At 44.1% G+C, this 20,247-nt stretch overlaps 1 long non-coding RNA gene across 2 annotated transcripts in view; it reads right to left on the reverse strand.

The window, feature by feature from the left end:
- Positions 1-111: 111 nt before the first annotated feature.
- The window catches only part of LOC133498570 (uncharacterized), a 59,597-nt gene continuing 39,461 nt past the window's right edge, over positions 112-20,247 (reverse strand). The window contains exon 3 of one of the 2 annotated variants that reach the window (XR_009794346.1): positions 112-232. This is a non-coding gene — a long non-coding RNA (uncharacterized LOC133498570). Of the gene's footprint in view, positions 233-9,568; positions 9,865-20,247 lie in introns of those variants that run through there. The other variant, XR_009794347.1, reaches the window with a different exon arrangement.

Raw genomic sequence — 20,247 nt, forward strand, 5'->3', positions numbered from 1 at the left:
TTTTAGTTCTGTGGTGTATGTTTACTTCACATACAAACATATGCATTAAGATTTACACAAATACAAAACAAAAAAAAAAAAATCAGCATGGAGACCATTTAAATCCTGTGTACTCTTGGCCATCTGTCACAAATCTTTGACACACAGCAGGATGGAAGTGGTACATGGTTATTTGTGCCTACAATTGCCAAACACAATCTCAAGCTGTCTGTCGGCAGCATGTCTCAATTACCTGAAAAAAAGAAAATATACTCATATGACAATTTTCCAGAATGGGACTTTGTTTGAACAAGCACTGATTGCACTCATGCAGGTTTTAGCAGGAACAATAATCAGATAATTATTTCAAATCATTTGAATGTGATTGGTGAATATGTTGACTCTCATGGCAACAAAAACTTTCTTCTGTTGTTTTTATGTGTCACGACCCATCGATACAGAGACGCAGAGGTAATTCGGGAAAAACGTTTATTGTTCCAAGGTCGGGGTTCAGGCAGACAGTCAGGTGCAGCAGCGGTAGTCAGGACGTTGGGTGTAGAGAGCAGGTCTGCGGGTAGGCAGGAGTCGGTACACTGTAGATCGATCAAAGAAGGAGTCAGGCTTACGGGGTCGGTCGGACGACAGGTGGAGGTTGGTACACACGGGTTCACGATCAGAGATACGGGAATGCAGGAATGGGGCATGAGCCGCAACGATCTGGCCAAGACCAGTCGTCCCCTGGGTTCTATATCTACCGGAGTCAATCAGCCAACATGAGGCGCAGGTATGCGCCTCCTAATCAGTGAACCCGCACAGCCAGGGCTGGACCGGCAGGACCATGACAGTATGGGTATGCATCATATACGTGCACATCTGTGGATATAATTTTTTAAAAAATGTTCACATTCGCAAACTTCAACAGGTCAAAGACCTGTATCAGTCCAGTGTACAGAACCATCCACCTCATTTACATTTCTATTTTAAGCATTTAGTGCCCAAACAAAACCACCTACTGGTTTACAGCTTCCTGAATAAAGTTTTGTAGTTTTGCCCATGGTATCTTGGGAAGATTGTAATTAAAATTGGAATGGACGGTTCTGGGTAGTCTCTGGTTATGACTCTCAGAAGAATTCCCTAGATTTGGCATCAGTTTACTATGTGAAAATGTATTTATGGTGAAGTTATGTCAAGCTATTGCTGTCAAATTAACTTTAAAACTTTTTAAACATATTCCGTTCCTTAAAACTTGGTGAAAATGTTCAGAAAAAAACACAGGGTCTTTGCACAGTTTTAATTTCACGATGGCGAAATCATTCCTATTCATCAATTTATGGCAATATTAAAAAAAAAAACAATTTCTCAAACGCTCACCAGTCAGTGTTACCAACACAAAGTATGTTTTCCTCCCTGGGTCTGACTCCTGCCGTTGGTGGATTGGCATCTTCCTGTGCAGCTCCTTCATCGGCATTTGAACTTGTGTTGTAACTGGCTCAAATTAATAACTTTTAATGCCTTTATATACTTAGTATTCTTTACCATCTTCATGAGACCCTTCAGAAACATGTTCATTGCTCAAATTATTGGAAAATTCATTGTCGTTCTCGTAGTGCACCATATTTGAGGCTCTCATTGTGATGTCATGTTTCCTTTCAGAATTTTCTGATGAGTGCTCGGGTTTTCCGGGGACTTCGTCAATGTGTGATAAATTTTTTTCCGATAATCGATAAATACAAATGTTTCCTTCATGTCTGTTTTCAGATTTTAATTCATCTTAAAAAACTGTATAATAAAAGCAAAAGGCACTTTGAAGACTTTCCATACCCTTTAAAGAAAGAGCTGGCTAAAAATTTCTTGGAAGTGAAACTTGAAATTGTGGATGTTATGTATAATGTGATTAGCGGCTATGCCCCGCATATAGTATGTGAGTTGAAAGAGAAATTCTAGAAGGAAATAGATTAAATAGTTCTGAGCATCCCAGACATAAAAGAGTTGTGATTGGTGCAGATTGTAATGGACATGTTGGTGAAGGAAACTGGGGCGATGAAGAAGTGATGGGTAAATACGACATCCAGGAAAGGAACTTTGAGGGAATGATGGTGGTGGACTTTGCAGAAACCATGGAAATGGCAGTAGGAAGCACTTTTTTTCCAGAAGAGGCAGGAACATCGGGTGACTTACAAGAGTGGAAGTAGAAACACACAGGTGGATTACATTTTGTGCAGACGATGTCATCTGAAGGTTACCAACTGTAATGTATTGGTTGGGGAGAGTGTAGCTTGACAGCATAGGATGGTGGTGTGAAGGATGAGTCTGCTGGTGGGGAGGAAGAATAAGAAGCTGGTGGAAGCTGAGAAAGGAAGAATGTTGTGCGGCCTTTTGGAAAGAGGTGAGACTGGACTAGATGCAATAGATGTTGCAGCAGCAATTTACTCATATGGTTTGTTTGGCAGTGACACTCTAAAACGGGTTGGGAACCTTTTGGACTCAGGGAGCCATAAATGAAAAATATTTTAAAATGTAATTTCAAAAGAGCCATATAACATTAAAAAAATAAATAAATACAGGTGGAGTCACCGATAGTGTAGTGGTACACACGCCTGCCTTTGGTGCCGGCAGCGTGGGATTGATTCCCGTTCAATGATGGTGTCGATATCTGCCCTGCGACTGACTGGTGAGCAGTTCAAGGTATAGGCCCCCTTTGACCTGAAGTTAGCTGGGATAGGCACCAGCTTTCCCGTGACCCTTGTGAGGATAAGCGGCTTGGATAATGACATGATATGACATAATTACAAGTGTATTTGCGCATTTATGTAAGACCAACACTTTTAGAGTAAAATAAGTCTGAATTATTTTAAATAACATTGTTGCACTGTTGCTAACCAATGATGACAAAACTACTTGACTTCTGATGCTGCATGGTTTTGCTGATGGCTTATAGTCTGTTTAGTATGTCATTAATCTTCATGCAGGCGTTGAGACTTCCCTCCGCTAATCGTGAACGTAATTCAATTTGATTTGCCATCATGATGGTACGATGGTGAACAGTTCTTGCCAACAAAGCCATGTCTTTTAGTCGTTTGATTATTTTGTCTTTATGCGAAGTTGTCCAAATGTTTATTGGCAACATCAAGTATGAAGGCTTTGGCATAATCCCCATCTGTGAAGGGCTTTCCATTTCTCACAATTCCTAAAGCACCACCAAAGCTATGTGAAGTCCATTCAATTTGTTGGGTCCAAACATGGATTTTCTGTTGACTAACTTGGACTCTGCAATTTTATCATTATAATTTAGACACAACAGAACCCTTTCTCTCCACAAAGCCTGTCCATTCTTGTTGAAAACGTCAGTAATCCTCGTCTTTTTTTCTTTGCGCGACCTTTGTCATAATTGTTTCCAGAATTAGTTGTTCCGACCTGATCTGCATTCGACCCTTCTGCGCCTGCGCACATTGACTGCCACAGCAAACTAAAGCTACCCCACTAGGACAAAGTGTCTCTACCTCATTTGTGTTGCCTGCACGACAGAAATGACTTCTACAGTATGTCGTTATGAGGGCTCTGCAAGCCATATGCAACCATCAAAAGAGCCAGATATGGCTTGCAAGCCATAGGTTCCCGACCCCTGCTTTAAAATGAGGAAACTATTTCCTTTAGTACGAACCCAACTCCAATGACGTCGGGACATTGTGTTAAATGTAAAAACAGAATACAATGATTTGCAAATCATTTATAACCTATATTTAATACACTACAAAGACAAATATCTATTGTTCAAACTGATAAATGTTATTGTTTTTGGCAAATAATCTTAAACTTTGAATGTTATGGCCACAATGCATTCTAAAAACCCTGGGACACGGTCATGTTTACCACTGTGTTACATCACCTTTTATTTTAACAACATCCTTCAAATATTTGGGAACTGAGGACAATTAATGTTGAAGCTTTGTCAGTGGAATTCTTTTCAATTCTTGCGTGATATACAGCATCAGCTCTTCAACAATCCGGGGTCTCCGTTGCCATATTTTACGCTTCATAAAGCACCACACATTTTTAGTGGGAGACAGGTCTGGATTGTGGGCAGGCCAGTATAGTACCCACACTCTTTTCCCATGAAGCCATTCAGTTGTAACACGTGCAGAATGTGGTTTGGCATTGTCTTGCTCAAATAAGCAGGGGCAACAGTGAAAGAGATGTTGCTTGGATGGCAGCATATATTTCCCCAAAACCTATATGTATCTTTCAACATTTATAGTGCCTTCACAGAGGTGTAAGTTACCCATGCCATTGGCACGAACACAGCCCCGTACCATCACAGATGCTGGATTTTGAACTTTGCATCCATAACAGTCCGATTGGTTCTTTTCCTTTTTGGCCTGGAGGAAACGATGTCCAGAATTTCCAGAAAGAGCTCAATATGTGGACTCCTTGGATCATAGAGCACGTTTACACTTTTCATGCGTCGATCTGAGATAACTTCGAGACCAGAGAAGCGTGCAGTATTTCTGAACGTTGTTGATAAATGGCTTTTGCTTTACACAGTAAAGTTTTAAGTTGCGCTAACGGTTGTACGGCCAAATTCTATTTACTGACATTGGTTTTCTGAAGTGTTCCTGCGCCTATGTGGCAATATCCTTTACACATTGATATTTTTTATGCAGTCCCGCCTGAGGGATCAAAGGTCATGCGCATTCAATGTTGGTATGGACCTTGGAACTTACATGCAGTAATGTCTTCAGATTCTCTGAAGTTTTTGATGATATTATGGACCCTAGATGAAGAAATCACTAAATTCCTTGCAAATGCATATTGAGGAATGTTGTCTTTAAACTGAACTATTTTCTCACACACTTGTTTACAAAGAGGTGAACCTCGCCTCATGTTTGCTTGTGAATGAATGAGCAATTCAGAGAAGCTCTTTTATACCCGATCATAGCACCCACCTGTTCCCAAATTGCCTGTCCACCTGCAGGAAGTTCAAAAGAGGTATTTGACAAGCATTCCTCAACTTTCCGAGTATTTTTTTGCATCTGGCTCAGCTTTATAAATTAATCCATATATACATTTAAAATACATATTATGAAAACTGCATATAATATTATTACTTCAGTATCGATATGAAAAAAAATGAGCGGAGAGCGTGTCATGAATGCACATAGTTGTGAAAGTCTCACTCGACATCCCAGTGCCAGCCATATTGCCTGCAATATCATTTGCAGATGTCATAGTCACCATTGAGAAGACGCTTTGCCACCTGCTATGGGAGATGAACAAGAGAGATTTTCTGATGCCCCTTCTGACACGGAAGCTCTTTGAAGAAGAGAACATCTCAGAATCGAGTGAAGTGACCGGGGAATATTACCCTATTGTTTTTAGCCATATTTAGATGATATGCGGATCACTCCTAACCAACAAATGACTCCCGACAGACTGACGAGGAATGCGATGAAATATTCAAAGTGACAGGCCTACGATTGTTAAATTTTCTTTACTTTTTTTCAAGTCTTGTGTATGCAGCATACTCAGGAGGACTCATACCTGTCACGTCCCATCGGAAACGAGAGTAGGACCCAAATGCAGGAACTCGGAAGACGCAAGGTAGTTCAAGAAGGGACACGTTTGTTGTATGCAGAGGTCAGGGATCGAGCAGGCAGTCCGGTGCAGCAGCGGTAGTTCTGACGTCGGGCGACGAGAACAGATGAGCGGACAGGCAGGAGTCGGAACACGGGGAAACAATCAACGCAGGCAGAAGTGTCAAGGAGTCAGGCTTACAAGGTTGGTCAGAGAACGGACGGAGGTCGGTACACACAGGTTCAATTAGGGAAACGAGAGTGCTGGAACGGGGCATGAAGCTCAACGAACTGGGGGAGGACCAGTCGTCACCGGGTCCTATATATACGGGGGATGATCAGGCCGCATGAGGCACAGGTGTGTGCCTCCCAATTAGCGCAGCCGCACGGGCACCCGCACAGCTCGTGCAGAAGGGGCAGGATCATGACAATACCAGGCCAAGTAACTACTTCAGGGGTGCCCAGACACTGGTGGCCGGTGTGGTGTGGGGGTGGGGAGCTCCTTTCTCCTAAAAAACACGCGGCCAAACCACCTCCGCACCCGATCCACCTCGGTGTTGAGGCTAACGCCGGGCCACAATGGTGATGTACTTTATGAAATTATGACGTGGATCTTTTCTTACTTTCTGAGAGAAGGATAATGTTGTCGGATGCAGACGGAGCTCTTTATTATTGCTGCTTTTGGAGAAGTTTTTCAAGTTTGGTGACTATTGAAGACTATTTTACTTTTATTGCACTTTCATTATTTGCTTAAATATGACCTTATAGATTTAATCAACGGATAAAGTGTTGCCCATTTGCTAATCAGACAAGGATGTGTTGTGGAGCCGGTGGTTGTCCTTGATCTTTGTACGCAGAAAACCAGCTGGCGCCGTACTCCTCTCCCAGGCGTTGCCGTGGAGACCAACGACACCAGATAAGGAGTGGAAAGTTACCATCCCGGCCCAGTATCTGACTGCTGGGGGGCAGCCACTAAACTTGCACTAAACTCGTTTTGCTTCATTTGCATGAGCTGGGATTCAAAGCTTCCAGAAAGAAACTTCAGTGTTGTCGCAAATCGGTGACCTTCTTGGGCAGAGTGGTGTAATCTGAAGGATCCACTATGTCCTCGGAGCATCGTTCTTCTATTCTACAGATTCTCTTCATCCACGTGCTGATCTCTCTGTCCAACCTCTGACTAACAGCAGGGTTCTGTTCACTGATGGTTGTTGTTACCGTAAGCCGAATGGCTCTTTGGCTGCGGCGGCCGCCGTAGTGGAGTAGCAGCCCTCAGATGAATTTTTAACTGTTTCCTCTTCCGTACTAACACCTGCTTCCTCAGCTCAAGCAGTGGAAGTGCTCGCACACTGTCTCACACTGTCACTGTCTATTCTGACTCATGTTACGCTATCTCTGCTGCTGTGTTGGACCTGTCTGCCTGGAAACGGAATTATTTTAAAACAGCTAAAGGTACTCCTATTGCACATTTGACACTGATCCAACGATTAGATAAAGCCCTGGGCAAACCTTCGGCGGTGGCTATCGTCAAGGTCCCTGGCCACTCCGAATCCACTTCAACCAAACTCACTCTTTGGCTCATATTGGCCCATAGCCATGCCAACCAAACTTCGCATGTGGTGGCATCCTAAAATGTCTGGCTTGTGTCACGCCCACTGTTGTGACTGTAATATTTTCCACCTACACAATGTTCACCCCACACTTAGACCGGTGCGGAACTCGTCATGGATTTCACAGACATGATTACTCCTGTTCAAGGTAAGCGCTACCTTCTTGTTTTTGTTGACACCTTTTCTGGATGGCCTGAAGCCTATCTCTGCGCTCACGAAAACACCGTGTCGGTAATGAAAGCTTTGGTGAACCACTGGATTCCAACGTACGGTTTCCTCGCTCTCATCCGCTCAGACAACGGTGCACATTTCAGATCCACACACCTAGCTACTGTAGAGAAGTGGTTAGGGTTAACTCAGAAGTTTGGTTGTGTTTATCACCCCGCCAGCCAAGGCTCAGTTGAACATATGAATCGCACGTTGAAGGAAAAACTGGCTAAGATATGTACCTCTTCCAGCATGAATTGGGTTCAGGCTCTTCCCCTTGCTCTAATGTCTGTGAGACAAACTGTGTCTCGCCCTACTGGTTTCTCTCCTTATGAACCTCTTACAGGTTGTCTGATGCCTGGCCCTTCCTCCTCACTCCAACCGCTGGAGGAGGCCGTTTTGTCTCCCAGGTTTTCTCATAAAATGTTTTGCACACAACTGCATTCTTTTGCTTCTAATTTCTCCTTACAGATCCACGACTCTCTTCCATCACCACCTCCTACACTTGATCTTCCCGAATGGTCATCTGTCTACCTTAAACGACTCTCTTGTAAGTGGTCAGAACCTGTTGGTCTGGCCCCCACAAGGTGACTGCTCGTACCCACAAAGCCGTCCGCTTGGAGGGAAAAGGAACTAAGTGGTTTCTTCTTTCTTCTCTCTTCCTTCTTTCTTCTTCTTTCTTGTTCTATGCTTTGCTCCGCTACAGACTCTTAATTGCACTTTTATTTCATTGTTTGTTGTTTTTTTTTTATTGATAACGATGATTCCTACAGATGGTCCGATTGCTTTTCGGACCAAAAGAGGGAGAGCAGGAATCTATGGCATTCTTATTATTGGTGTTATTGTTCTTGGTATTTTTATTTGGGAAATTGCTCAGAAAAACCCCATACCCACAGCCACATCTGTGCCAGCTGTTAGCACAACCCACCCGGAAAATATTTACCACAGAGAAGAGTTGTATTATAAACAAAGCCCTATCTGTTGATGAGTGGTTTAGGGTTTTGACAGGCGTTAGCACAGTAAAGAATAATTGGTTACTAGTGGCAGAACAAGCGGCAAATAAAACCCCGAGTGACTGTGTTGTATGCATGGGACCTAGACTTTTGTTAGGTGTTGTTTCCTTTTCTGTCAACTTCACCTGTATTCAAGATCTTATGAAAAATTATGTGCCGAGTAAAAATGAATGCAAAATTTGGGATACTGCTCACCCGGTAACACCAGCCCAAAAGAACAAACCTGTGTTTAATCGTGCTGTGGCGCGCCAAAACTCCACCTGTATTTTCCTTAAAGATAATGGGGCCCCAATTGACAATATCTCTGATGATCAATGTGCAGAGACCCAGGAAACACCTTTTTCCAACCTGTCAGCCGTACTAATGTGTGGTGGTAGTGCGGAGGGAACCGTCTCTTCGACCGCCTCCCGCGCAACAGTACGGGCAGATGTGCATTTGTAACTTTACTTATGCCTATTTTCGTTGTTCCTGTCACCCTCGATGATCTGGCAGTTCCTCCTGAACACTTCAAGGAAGCTCTTAGCCTATTACACCATTCATGTAGGTCCAAGTCTACCTGGCTCGGTGCTGACGACCCCACCTGCATTGATGCTATTGGCGTAACCCCGTGGTATCCCAGATGAGTATAAACTGACAGATCAGGTAGTTGCCGGTTTTGAAAATATATATGTAATTTCCACTCTTTTCCCCGTTACGCCCAACGAAAATGTTGACCGTATCAATTACATACATTATAATGTGCAAGGTTTGGGCAATTCCACCCTTGAAGGACTTGAAGTTGTACATGAGCAACTTAAGGCTACATCTATTACCACTTCTACCATGGACCCATACATATAAAAACCTTGTGTTACTGGGCAGCTTTTGTCTTCTTCTTTGGCTATCCTGCCAGAAGACACACGTCTCGTGTGCGGCAAATACCTAGATAAGACCATTTCTAGTTAGCGAGTTAGCTTGTGTTACATGCTCCTAAATTGTCTTTGTACTTCTATATTGTTATTGTTTTGTGTTGTATTGTATTGTGTGCGATTAAATTGTCTTAAACACAATACAAGTGCTTTGTTATATTTTGCTAGTTTGACCAAGGGGATTTATTCAAAATTAACATATAACATTTGCTATAAACTTTGAGACAAATTAGTCCTGCCAACAATTTTTTTTTTAATAGCGCTATACACACCTACCTGTCATTTGGAACCCACAAAGCTCTTGTCCTTTGCACCTCTGCAATCCATTTTTCATGACAAATCCGGGTGGAGAGTGAATCCCTCCTCCCGAGTGTTTGAGCAAAATCCAGCAATACGACGAGCTAGCATTTTGGCTAACATGCAGAAAAACAGCTAATTTCTCGCCGGTACAATACTCGACCTCGCCACTGTAGGCGTCTGCAAAAAATGTCACTTCCTGGTTCTTGTTCAGCACAAAAGCCTTGAGAGATTTTTCATGGCGGGAGATGAAAAAATCAATATACGGCAGCATTCTGACGTGCTGTGAACAAATGGAAGATATTTTTGGTTAACAACATTAAATTTTATGTTTTAGGTGTCAGTGGCACTGTAAGTTTATGAGTTTAAGCATGAAATATCTGATGGTTGTATTGTATTCAATTAAATATTTGTTTAAGATGATTTGCAAATCATTGTATTCTTTTTATTTGTTTAACACAACATCCCAACTTCATTGCAATTAAGTTTGTATTTTAAATTGTGTGGCATGTTATCTTATAAATTAAGTGGAAAATTAAAAACTATTGCTATTCAAATTTTTCTGTAAGCATATATACATGTATGTGGGCATAAATATCAGATGGGATGAAATATTGGCTTGGGAAGAACCTGACTGCTACTGTTCTGTTCTCCAGTGAAATGTGTGGTGACAATGTCCAGTGAGCCGAACTATTATTATATCCCAAGTTGAAATACAGCTTCTAATTGGGACATGACTGCTGAGTGCTTGAAGGCATTTTTTTATTAAAGTGGGTCTGTCCTAGAAAATGCTTTGAGCTGGGTAGCTGAGTTCAGTTTTGTGTTGTCTTGTACAGTATTTGAGTTATGCAATCCAATATCCATCCATCCATCCATCCATCCATCCATCCATCCATCCATCCATCCATCCATCCATCCATTTTCTGAGCCACTTATCCTCACAAGTGTTGCGAGAAAAAGACGTGCCCGGAGAAAACCCACCCAGGCACTGGGAGAACATCCAAACTCCACACAGGCTGGACCCGCGATTGAACCCAGGACCTCAGAACTGTGAGAGCAATGGTTTACAGCTTCTCCACCGTGCTGCATTGTCAAAATCCAAAGCCAGTTAATAATGTAACTGCTTCTTTCCAGAATGAGGACAGTGAGGTAAGAAATTCAAAATCTTGATCGACTATAATGAAGGGACTTTGTATATATCTCCAAAAGGACCCATTGAAAGCATGTGGTGGTGAGTCCAAGTCATGGATTGTTGAAAGCAGAAATGATGTACCATTCCTAGGAGAAATGTGATAGAGTTGGCAGTGTGAATCCTGACTTTTAAAGTCAGAATGTGTGTGTGTGTGTGTGTGTGTGTGCATGTGTGGGTGTGCGTGGGTGTGTGCGTGTGTGCGTGTGTGTGTGTATAACAGTCTTAAAATCTTGCAAGTCTGCCTAGGTCTGGGGCATCCATGCTCTACTTCAGGTGATTGGTCACATTTTTTAACTGAATAGGTCGATTGTTTTAATAGTAATAATATCTATTACTAATTATTTTTAATTAAGAATGCATTCAACAGCATAAGTCGCTCAGGATAAAAGGAGGCTGTGGACACTATGTCACTTATTGTCCCAAAACTGTCTCCAAGCATCACCCAAATTTTCGTGGATATCCCTTCTTGTGAAATTTTAACCTCTTAAAATATTACAATCGACCTGATATATATATATATTTATTTATTTTTTAACGTGGATGTTATCTTTTCCCCTCCATAGGCGCTATATATTAATCTTAACATGTAATGTCAAAAATCAATAACCAACCATCATGAAAATTTACTTTATGTCAACGATAGGGATGAAATGGAAATTATTTGTTTTGACTGACTCATGGTGACCACACTTGAGTAGTTGACTAGGCAAGTCACGTTCAGAAATCCAATCTGATGCACTTTTGCACATTCCGACAACATTTCCAAACAGCCGTGGATGTAGCAGAGCACCGCTGGACACAGCGCTGTGTGTGCGTGTGTTGTGCATACACCCATACACATACACTTTTTGTATCACGCTCTGCCAACGAAGCATCAGCCAGTCATATTGCAGTGGGGCCGTCTTGCCTGGTGCTGTACTATAGTTGGATTCATAATAACGTTGCTGCAGCATAAGGTACTGTTCACCTATTTTTCTACTATTTCCTTCCAATATCAGTTCTGAAAACATTCCCTGGGACCACCAGAACCTGTCATGATCCTGCCGGTCCAGCCCTGGCTGGGCGGGTGCCCGCGCGGTCGCGCTGATTGGGAGGCACACACCTGCGCCTCATGCTGGCTGATTGGCCTCGGTGTATATAGGACCATGGGGACGATTGGTCCGGCGCCAGATCGTTGCAGTTCATGCCCCGTTCCAGCACTCCCGTATCTCTGATCGTATTCCCGTGTGTACCGACCTCCGCCTGTCCTCCGACCAACGCCGTAAGCCTGACTCCTTTGATACTCCTGCCTGCTTTGCTCTATCTCCCGTGTACCGACTACTGCCTCCCCGCTAACCTGCTCTCTACGTCCGACGTCCTGACAACCGCTGCTGCACCTGACTGCCTGCCCGATCCCCGATCGTGGAACAATAAACGTTTTTCCCGAATTACCTCTGTGTCTGTACTCCTGAATTTGGGTCCTACTTCCGTTCCGATTGGGTCGTGACAGAACGATCTGGCCAAAACAGGACCCAGCAGGAAAGACCATCGTCGCCGGGACCGATGCAAGGTAGACCGACTGCCGGAGGGCCAAGCCTGTCTGATCCGGGCAGGCTCCATGACGTTCTCCGCTTCCGTGTCACATGCTCCGCCGGCAAGCAATGAATACGTCCTGACCACGACCCGTCCAGCACCTCACATTCTGTTGGACTCCAACCCGTGCTGACGTCATGACTGCGACGGACTCGTTACTGACTTTTGCTCACGCGGCAGTGGCAACTGAGCCACTACCAAGTTAAGCGCACGTTGCAGTGGGAACAGATCCGCCACCTCGCCATTCCCAAGTCACTGTGGGAATGGATCTGCCGCCACACCCACGTCGCAGTTTTGGCTGTTCCGAGCAGAGCTCACGTGGCAGTGGAGCCGCTGCCGCCTCACATTGCTGTCTAGGAGGTGGCGACATTTCTGCAGCCGCTTCTCGTCCGTGTCCAGGAGTAGCAGTGGCGACCGGTCCGCGGCCGCTCCACGCTCCTGCTTCGTCGGCGACCGGTCCACGGTCGCCCCCTGTTCCTGGTCCGATGGCGACTGGCACGCCCACATGTTCCCATCCAGGAGGAGGTGGCGATGGCGCCGCTGCCTTCTCACGTTCCCGTCCAGGAGGAGGTGGCGACCAATACCTAGTCGTCTCGCAACCACGGCGTGGGAGGTCCTCGTCCGGAGCAGTGGCATGCCTTGGTCTGGTTCCTGCTTCGCCGTTTGGTTCCTCATCGAGGTTGTCCACCCGAATCACCCTGTGGGGATCCTGGTGCTTGGAGTCCGGGTCGTCCTCCTGACCTGTCCACCCGGACGCCTCGCATTTGGTGGCCTGGATGGCCACCAGACTGGGGTTTGGGGGGGGGGTGGTGTGCCCTCCTCCGGACCCCCTTCCACCCGTCCCTGGATGTGTTAATTCTTGTCTCTGTGTTTCTTTTGTTTAGGCACGTCTGCGAGCCGTGCCTTAGAGGGGGGGGGGGTATTGTCATGATCCTGCCGGTCCAGCCCTGGCTGCGCGGGTGCCTGCACGGTCGTGCTGATTGGGAGGCACACACCTGCGCCTCATGCTGGCTGATTGGCCCCGGTGTGTATATATATCCATGGGGACGACTGGTCCGGCGCCAGATCGTTGTGGTTCATGCCCCGTTCCAGCACTCATGTATCTCTGATCGTATTCCCGTGTGTACCGACCTCCGCCTGTCCTAAGACCAACCCCGTAACCCTGACTCCTTTGATACTCCTGCCTGCTTTGATCGATCTCCCGTGTACCGAATCCCGACCGGGGAACGACGTTTTTCCCGAATTACTTCTGCGTCTCCCGTGTACTCCTGCATTTGGGTCCTACCTCCGTTCCGATGGGTCGTGACAGAACCTTGAAGAGTGGTGACGGGAACCAGATATCTATTTTGAATCGACTCTGATAACATCCCAGAAGAATGTGAGAACAGCGTGGTTGTACCTGTCCGATACTGGACTTTTGGTGCATAAAATGGACTTTCAATTTGTTAATTTTATACTCGTTGGAAATCACCATTTTTGGAAAAACACATAAGTTTATGTGCAACACTTATTTCAGGCCTTAATAGCTTTATTTAGGAGATTTATTATTAGGCCAGTGTTTTGCAACAAGGGTTGTTTTTGAAACAAGGCACCTATTTCAGATTCGAAAAACCTCACAGTTTATCACCAAAAATATCAATCATCCATTCATTTTCTGAACCGCTTAATCTCATTACAGTTGCGGGCATGCTGGAGCCTATCCAAGTTATCTTTGGGTGAAAGGTGGGGTGCTAATCGGCAGACAATCGCAGGGCACATAGAAACAAAAAATCATTCATACTCACATAAACACCTATGGGCAACTTGGAGTCTTCAGTCAGCCTACCATCCATGTTTTTGAGATATGGGAGGCAACCGGAGACTCCAGAGAAAACCCACACAGGCACGGGGAGAATATGCAAACTCCACACGGATGTGGCAGGGATTTTAAACCCCGGTCCTCACAACTGTGAGGCCAACGCTCTACAGCTGTTCCACTGTGCCACCCGGATAATGAGCATAGATGAAAAATATCCCCCTCCCTTTTATTTTGCACCTACGTACACTTTCAGAACACGTTCCCGATTAATGGACCATAATAGGACACTGGGCACTGTGCCTGCTCACAACAGCCTTCAGGAGCTTTGAGGGTCAGGTGGCTGGGGCTAAAATATGTAGACATGGGAGAAAAAAATCAGAGGTAACTGGGGTGACTTGTCGCACTCGCCGTAACCAATCAAACAACATAGTGCGCCATCAACCTTCTGAAGAGGAGCAGCATATCAAAGTGGTACAAATGAAGCAAATGCACGTGCAGTTTGTATAAAGACTCAACTCCACACACCTACACTTATCACCCCCACACACACCCACACTCACACACACACATGCACACGCACACAGGCAAACACACACCTATCCTTACACTTACTGGCTGACTTCAATATTGAGTCCACCTACACTGTTTCCTGACACATTTGATATGCTGCTCCTGGAGAGCTGTGCTGGGAGCGGAGTGGGCTTCAGTGGCAGTGTGAATGGTATGTTTAAGGGTTTCTGTTTTTGTGTCTATGTAGGTGTATGTTTGTCAGAGAGATATACAGTAGTGTTTAAAATAATAACAGTCCAATGCGTCTAATCAGATTGATCCACATTTTCATTATATTTTTTATTGCTATATGTAAAAAAAAAAAAATAAAAAAATACACAGTAGATTCTCAGAAAACCAACAAGACCTAGCATTAATTATATCTTAAGGCTGTGCAAGTGGACAATTTGTTGAAAATGATAGGCTGCCCAGCTAAAAGATCTCTAATGCCTTAAAATCGAGATCAAAACCAGAGACACATGACAGGAAATGGACGACAACCATTAAAATGAACGAACTACGTCCAGAGCAGGCAGGATCCTTTCGGACCCTCCACATCCTGGCCATCAGCTCTTCCACCTTCTTCTGGCTGGAAAGTGCTACCGATCAATGCAAGTCAAAACTAGCAGGTATTCGAACAGTTTTTTTCTCTCTGGAAATGGAGTCATTAAATTCTTGATCAGCATACCTACTATTTTCTGCCTTGTGCCGCTGCCCTCTCCGGGGCGAAAAGCTTGCTTTTCAACCGTCACGGACCACAGGTTGTAAAACGCTTTAGAGAGTGTTGCATGAAGACACCGTGCTATATAAAGTAATCCCACTAGCCTCAGTGGAAGAGTAAATTAAGGTGTTCCAGATTTCAAATAGGAAATGGGGCCATTATTGAGGAATATGAGTTGCCTGAAAGGAATAGAGCTGCACAAAATGCATGTAGTAGACATCAGGAGTGTTATAAATATATTGTTGAGCTACTTTATGTATAATGGTATTTTTTTAGTGTTTCACATTATAATATAAAAAGAAAATCTATATGACCATGTAGTAACTGAGGGCCAAAAAGAAATGCTCTGCTGTGGATGGAGGAAGTGAGGTGGATCACTTTCATACATTAAAGCATTTGAATTGTGTTTGATTAGACATATATATGCTCCTTCTATTCCCCCCCGAAACTCTTGACCCCAGAAAATAAAACTCCACAGTCTGGTCACAGTATCTGGTTTGGACAGTGATATACAACTTTACAATTTTCAGCATGTCTTGTTCACCCAGGAGCGGTGGAACACCCTACAAAGGAACAGCTATTTTAGGCACTTTATTCAGTCCAAGGGTGGAAGGGTGTGCTGCTGGATATTTTGTTTTGTTTTTTTGGGCCAACTCCAATGAATATTTTTGCCCCACACAGAGGACGCAGAGGGGCACTTAAACTAAAATAGGAGCACTTCTCCGCTGCCTCAGTGTTCATGGATCAGTAAAAACAAAAATTATCATTCTGGCTATAACTGGAAAACTAATTCACGGTATTATAATTACATAGCTATTAGCATGAATGTGACAATTCATTAATTATTAGCCCTATTTAGCAATAAATAGCTTTAATGACTGTTATAATTATCAATACTCCACACTGTTGTGTAGAGGCAATGTCCGGTGAATTTATATCCTTTGTTAGTGACCCTGGCGGACTAAAAACCCTGGCCAAATACATCATTGGGTAGGAGACGATGTGGAATGCTATGGATTGTATAAGGGTCCCAAGATTTTACACATGCATTTAGTTTTTTAGAAACTGTAAATCAAAGGTGAAAGCAAATTGTACTATAATTCTTGCTAAAAATTGTACCAAAACTTCCAAATTGCCATGTAAAACATATTGATCAGTCGCAAAAGCTTTTTTTTTTGCTACCAAAACCCTTTTTACAGTTAGTTGGAAAATAGCTGGACAAACGATTATCCTTGATGTCTAATTTCAGAACAAGATATCCCTTTTTTACTGTTTGTATAGGTAATATTTTGAGTAGGGTTGGACATCGAGACTCGACAACCAATTGTTAGGAACATGAATAACATTCCCGTTCTCCCAGAATTGTTCAAATTTAAACAATTCAGATCCCAGTTTCGATGCCTACAGTTCACTTACTCCGAAGAAGAAAGTGGTAAAACCCAACAAAGATTGGAAAGGTGTCACCGCCCACAGCAGTGGGCTAGCCATGTCCCTCTTGGCAGTGGCCAAGCCTTGCTCACGACACCAAGGGTCAAACTAGCAACTTCTCGTCACATTGGATTTGGATCAAATTCACATAATAACATTGTCTCACAGTATCTCAAACATTACTAACCTTGTACCTCATCGATGCGTAGGGAAAGGAGTAAATGTTCTTCACTGCATTTAGTTTTATTACTTTTATTTTCAAAATTTGCCCCGTAGCTCAGTGGTTAGAGCACTGGTTTGATAAACCAGGGGTTGTGGGTTCATATCCCACTCGGGCCTCCACTCCCTGAGAAGGGTTGCATCAGAAAGGGCATCTGGTGTAAAAATTGTGCCAAACATATATGTGCATTCATCTGAGATGACACGCTGTGGCGACCCCGAAAGGGATAAGCCAAAAGAAACTTACTATTTTCAAAATTCACCATTGTCGTGTTCAGTTACTTTGCGTGCCAAAATGCTGAGTTCAGGGGCAAGACATTTAATTTCTCAGGGAAGGAAAAATTGAAGAGGGAATCCGGGCAGGTGGTTGATAGCCCAGCCATAGAGCCGATGTGTGTGTGTCTGTGGAAAAAGTGTGGGGGTAATGGCAAGATAAAGATCTTGAGCGCTGAACCTGTGAGAGGTCAACAGTTGTGGCCCGTGGCTGGGGTTTACTGGAGGGTGGAATGATCTTGAGATGGCAATTGGGTCCACCCAGTGATTGACAGGTGGGTCAAATTCATGGCTGGGTTGTGTTTCTTGAGCCAGGGTATTCGGAGGAATAATGGGGTATCAGGGAAAGGAATGACAAAAAGTCATACAGTTTCATGGTGAGTGCCTGAGATAAGCAGTGTAAACGGTGCCATTTGTTAAGTGGCTGGGTAGCTGAGTGGTTCCTCTAGGGCAGTGACTTTCTTGGTTGTTGTCTGTCTCTCTGTGCCTGCAATTAGCTGGTAACCAGTTCAGGGTGTACCCTGCCTCCTGTCCGTTGACAGCTGGGATAGGCTCCAGTAGACCCTTGTGAAGATAAGCGGCGAAGAAAATTGATGGATGGCTGGATGGATGGATGGATAATTAGATCACGAAGAAACACCAATACTTCCTTTAGATTTTGTTCTTCCATACATTTTTCCATCAAGTGATGGAATGTGCTAGGTGCAATAGTGACTCCTTGAGTCCTCCTGTTAAACTCACAGAAGCCTGTAGGAGTGACAAAAGCAATTTTGGGTTTATCAGGCTCATTCACCTCAGTCTGACAGTAGCCTAACTTCAGGTCGAGTACAGAGAAATATTTTCCCCATTGGGAGGGCCAGAGGTGAGAAGTAATGTGTTACATTTACACAGGCAACATTTTTGATAAACTGTCCTGTAAGAGTACTTTAAATTCTTGTTACTTTTAATTGAGTATTTACAGTGTAGAAAATAAGTATTTGAACACCCTGCTATATTGCGAGTTCTCCCACTTAAAAAACGGAGCGGTCTGAAATTTGCATCGTAGGTGCATGTCCAATGTGAGAGGGATAATCTAAAAAGAAAAATCCAGAAATAACAATGTATGATTTATTTGTGTGATGCAGCTGCAAATAAGTATTTGAAAACCTATCACCTGGAATTCTGACCCTCAAACACCTGTTTAAAAGTACTCTATACTCCATGTATTATCCTGAACCAGATGCACCTGTGTATAAGGACACCTGCCCACCCTATACAACCAGTAAGACTCAAACTTGAAACATGGCCAAGACCAAAGGGCTGTCCAAAGACACCAGAGACAGAATTGTACAACTCCACACGGCTGAAAAGGGTTACGGAGAAATTGTCAAGCAGCTTGGTGGACAAAGTTCCACTGTTGGAGCAATTATTAGAAAATGGAAGAAGCCAAACATGACGGTCAATCTCAATCGGAGTGGAGCCCCCTGCAAGATATCACCACATGGGGTCTCAATCCTTAGAAAGGTGAAGAATCAGCCCAGTACTACATGACAGAACCTTGTCAATGACCTGAAAAGAGCTAGGACCACCGTTTCCAAGGTGACTGTTGGTTATACACTAAGACGTCATGGTTTGAAATCATGCATGGCAGGGAAGGTTCCCTGCTTAAACCAGCAGATGTCAAGGCCTGTCTTAAGTTTGCCAATGACCATTTGGATGATACAAAAGAGTCGTGGGAGAAGGTTTTGTGGTCAGATGAGAACAAAATGGAACTTTTTGGTCATAATTCCACTAACCGTGTTTGGAGTAGGATGAATGATGAATTGCATTCCAAGAACATCGTCCCTACTGTGAAGCATGGGGGTGGTAGCATCATGCTTTTCTGCACATGGGACAGGACGACTGAACTGTATTAAGGAGAGGATGACCATGGCAATGCATTGTGAGATTTACAGGAACTGGTGTGCAGGATGACTCTGGTGGTGGGTAGAAGATTAAGAAGAGAAAGGTAGAGCAGAGAACCATGTGGTGGAAGCTGAGAAAGGAAGAATGTTGTGCGGCCTTTCGGAAAGAGGCAACACAGGCTCTCGATGGACAGCAGAAGCTCCCGGAAGCCTGGACTCCGACAGCCAAGGTAATCAGAGAAACAGGCAGGAGAGTACTTGGTGTGTCTTCTGGGAGGAAAGGGGAGAAGGAGACTTGGTGGTGGAAACCCAAAATACAGGGAGTCATACAAGGAAAAAGATTCGCGAAGAAGAAGTGGGACACTGAGAGGACTGAGGAGAGGCGAAAGGAGTACATCGAGAACTTTTTGGTCATAATTCCACTAACCGTGTTGGGAGTAAGACGAATGATAAGTTCCATCCCAAGAACACCATCCCTACTGTGAAGCATGGGGGTGATACCATCATGCTTTGGTGGTGTTTTTCTGTACATGGGACAGGACAACTGCACCGTATTAAGGAGAGGAGTGACCGCAGCCATGTATTGTGAGATTTTGGGGAACAACCTTTTTCCCTCAGTCAGAGCATTGAAGATGGGTCATCACTGGGTATTTCAACATGACAATGACCCGAAACACACAGCCAGGAAAACCAAGGAGTGGCTCTGTAAGAAGCATATCTAGGTTCTGGCGTGGCCTAGCCAGTCTCCACACCTAAACCCAATAGAAAATCTTTGGGGGGACCTGAAACTAAGTTTTTCTCAGCAGCAGCCCAGAAACCTGTCTGTTCTAGAGAACATCCGTGTGGAGGAGTGGGCCAAAATCCCTCCTGCAGTGTGTGCAAACCTGGTGAACAATGACAGGAAACCTCTGTAATTGCAAACAGAGGATACTGTACCAAATATTAACGTTGGTTTTCTCACGTGTTCAAATACTTATTTGCAGCTGTATCACACAAATAAATTGTAAAAAAAAATCATACATTGTGATTTC

Source organism: Syngnathoides biaculeatus, chromosome 3, assembly GCF_019802595.1.
Source record: "Syngnathoides biaculeatus isolate LvHL_M chromosome 3, ASM1980259v1, whole genome shotgun sequence".
NCBI classification, from domain to species: Eukaryota; Metazoa; Chordata; class Actinopteri; order Syngnathiformes; family Syngnathidae; genus Syngnathoides; species Syngnathoides biaculeatus.